Genomic DNA, 3,938 nt, shown 5'->3' with positions numbered 1-3,938 from the left:
GGCTTCTCTACAAACTGGGCCCCCAACCTTTAAATATCCTGGTCTGCAGGGCCCTTCACAATCTGGCCCTGATTATTTGGAAGCTGTGTTGCTTACACCCTTCCCTCCAGCAAAGCCCCATGCAATTCCTGACACCTGTTCCTTCTCCCTGGCCTTGTGCATATACTCTTCCCTCTGCTGGGAACATCATTTCCTCTTTCCATCTTGGTAATTCATGGAGCTTCCTTCAGGGCTCTGCCTGGATGCCACTTCCTCCAGAAGCCTTATGATCCGCCAGTGAGGTGGGCACCCATCCTCTGTCTCCCACAGTCCCTGTGTGTTTCTTCTTGCACCGATCACTCAGCACCCTGCATTTTACCCGCTCACTGCTGTCCATTCCCCACAGCACTATAAACCCCATGAGGACAAGGGCCCCACGGATCATGACCTTCCTGTGTGCTGAGCCTTGAATGGCTCTGCTCAGTCTGTGCTTGTTTTATGCTGAATGGACAGTGTGGGATAAGAAGTGGCAATACCAGAGCTACCCTCACTGCTTCAGAACAGTGTGACCACCACTCACATCCCATGAGCCTCACTTTCCACAGGTGTAAAAGTGGAGCTAATGTTTCCTACCCCAACGGCTGGTGTGGGAATTGAAGACAAAAATATGCCTAAGGGGTCCAGTACAGCATCTGGTGGGGGAAAAATACAAAACGAATAGTACTGAAGACACGAGGGTTGGGTCCAACCTGGGAGAAGAGGAAGTTGGATAGTCACGCAGCTCATCCGACCATGTCTTCATTCATTCAACATTTAGTGCCGGCTATGTGCCAAGCACTACTCTAGGCACTGGGGATACAAATAGGAGTAAGTCCTCCAGTGGTTCATGGTCAAATGGAGGAGAAAATGAGGCAGGTTTTTGAGACACCAACAATGCAGGCTGAATCAGGAACGTCTCATGGTTTGGCCCACGGGTATGAGGAAGGGTCTCCGAATCCCCAGGTTGCAGCAGGTGGGTAAATTCCAGCCCCCACCGTGTGGTTTCATTCCTCCTGGCCTCATCTCTTGTCATTAGTTTGGCTCAAAAAAAAAATGGTGGACGTGAGCCCATAGCTGCCATCTTGAAGAACCTTGTCAATTAACAAGAAGAAGGAGGAGGAAGAAGGTAGGAGGGTGAGGGAGAAGAAGAGGAAGGAGAAGGAGGAGAAGGAGAAGAAGGTTGCTTTCATAGAATGAAATCTTAACTATCTACCAGATGTTACATCAAACACAATGCATGGATCATCTTATTCAATTTTTTTTTTTTTTTAAGATTTATTCCCTTTTGGGTGTAGGCACTGTGGGGTGGTGCTGACTACAGAGATTTGGAATGAGGGTGGTTTTTTGTTTTTTTTTTTTTTTAAGTAAACTCTATTCCCAACCTGGGGCTCAAACTCATGACCCCAAGATCAAGAGTCGCATGCTCTCTTGACTGAGCCAGCCAGGTGCCCTTGGATCATCTCATTCAAATTTGAAGTAAACTTTTGGGGGATATACTAAGCCCTGACATCAGCACACCTAGATCGAATTTCAGGGTGACTTGGAGAATTACCTAACCTCTCTGAGCCTGAGTTTCTTCCTCATTTTTTAAGGAGGATAATAATGGTACAACAGGGCACGGCACATGTCAACAACAGTGTTTTCTTGAACTGAACTGAAGGTTGTGAGTGTTTGTGTCAGGGAGACTCCCAACCACCTTTCTCTTTGAGAGACCCTTGGTGTTACTTCAGCTTCGAGAGAGGCTGTTAGTTCTCAGATGTCGGCTGGCTGTGCAGCGGCCTTGCATGCTTTAGTGTGGGCCTTAGTGGACTGCAGGAGAAAACAAGGGATCAGACTTTTTATTTTGGAGCAATGAGCTAATTGACATTTCTCAGAATTATTTCTAAGCTTTATGAAGAATTCAATGCCCTGTGCTAATAAAGAGAAATGAACATCACACGGGAATGACTGTGGGCACAGGTTTCGAGCTCATCCTGAATCTGGGCTCTGGGAGCAATCTACTTGCCTGACACGTTTTGTTTCCTTTTCTTCCTGTCTTCCCCCTGCCTTCCAGTGCAGAGACTAAGAAAATCCCCAAGGAGGGGCGCCTGGGTGGCGCAGTCGGTTAAGCGTCCGACTTCAGCCAGGTCACGATCTCGCGGTCCGTGAGTTCGAACCCCGCGTCGGGCTCTGGACTGATGGCTCAGAGCCTGGAGCCTGTTTCCGATTCTGTGTCTCCCTCTCTCTCTGCCCCTCCCCCGTTCATGCTGTGTCTCTCTCTGTCCCAAAAATAAATAAATGTTGAAAGAAAAAAAAATTAAAAAAAAAAAAAGAAAGAAAATCCCCAAGGAGAGGAAGGAGGTTTAAGCTGAGATGCAATTAGAAGACCAGTTTTCATCACTGAATGTCTCACCTTCTTTTTATATATTTTTTAAGTTTATTTATTTATTTTGAGAGAGAAAGAGAGAGTGCAAGTGGGGGGAGGGCAGAGAGAGAGGGAAAGAAAGAATCGCAAGCCTCGGAGCCCCACAGCGGGCTTGATCTCACGAACCACGAGATCATGACCTGAGCCGAAATCAAGTCAGTTGCTCAACCGACTGAGCCACCCAGGCACCCCATGGAATGTCTCACTTTCTGATAATTACAGTTTATTTTCTATTTTTCCCTCACATTATTATCTAGGCCCCATGAGAGTAACGACTTTGGTTCACGGCTGTCCCCCAGGGCACCAAGCATAGCGTCTTGCAATAAAAGCACATGGTCCATAAATACGTGTTGAATGAATGAACGAATGACATACTAGAGTAGTTGTTTTAAACACTGACCATAACTCAACAACACTGTGGACTTTAAAAAGAAAAATCTGGGGTGCCTGGGTGGCTCAGTCACTTGGGCGTCCGATTTTGGCTCAGGTCATGATCTCATGGGTCATGGGTTCGAGCCCCGAGTCAGGCTCTGTGCTAACGGCTGGGAGCCTGGAGCCTGCTTCCGATTCTGTGTCTCCCCCTCTCTCTGCCCCTCCCCTGCCCATGCTCTGTCTGTCTCTGTCTCTCAAAAATAAATAAACATTTAAAAAGGTTTTTAAAAAATTAAAAAGAAAAATTTAAGTCTTCAGATTCTCCATCCCGGAAATGCTGATACAGGGTCTGGCGTGGGATTCCAGAAGGGGCGTCTCATACCTCTGGAAGGATCCACAAGAAGTTTGCGATAGCCATTGCTTCTGGGGGAGATAACTGAGTGGTTCCGGGCCACGGAGGGAGATTTTTAAACCGAATACCCGTTTGAATTTGTCGTTGTTGTTGTGAGTCGTATATTGCCTACTCAGAAAGGACAACACAAATTATACTAAAGAAAAAAACCTGCCTAGGTAATTCTGATGCGCAGCCAGGGTTGAAACTAGCCGACTGAGGACGTGTTGCTACCTTTAAAAAGAGGCGGGGGGTGGGGCAGCCCCGGGGGGCTGTGTGTGCTGCTTGAGTAATGGGCTGTCACCAGTCCAGCTAGGAGAATTCACTCCACCAGACGCAGTCCTGTAAGCAACTGGGGAGACTGAGCACGGGCTGCTGGCCCTGCCAGGTGCTCAGCGGCCTCGCAAGCCTGTGTTTGAGTAAAATAGGAAAGACATTTCCTGTGCTCTGAGATAGCCAAGCATTCAACAGGAAGCCAAAATGTCCAGCCTTATTTGGTAATCAAAAGCTTGCAAAAAATTCAGATAATTTTTTTTTTTTTTTTTTTTTTGGTCTATCAGACTGGCAATGCTTAAAAGAATAGTATCCAGGGGCACCTGGGTGGCTCAGTCTGTTGAGTGTCCGACTTCAGCTCAGGTCATGATCTCACAGCTTGTGGGTTCGAGCCCTGCGTCGGGCTCTGTGCTGACAGCTCAGAGCCTGGATGGAGCCTGCTTCGAATTCTGTGTCGCCCTCTCTCTCTCTACCCCTCCC

Source organism: Herpailurus yagouaroundi, unplaced genomic scaffold, assembly GCF_014898765.1.
Source record: "Herpailurus yagouaroundi ecotype Mexico unplaced genomic scaffold, PumYag 186, whole genome shotgun sequence".
Classification (NCBI taxonomy): Eukaryota; Metazoa; Chordata; class Mammalia; order Carnivora; family Felidae; genus Herpailurus; species Herpailurus yagouaroundi.
The sequence above is the reverse complement of the archived record's forward strand: the minus strand, read 5'-3'. Positions refer to the sequence as shown.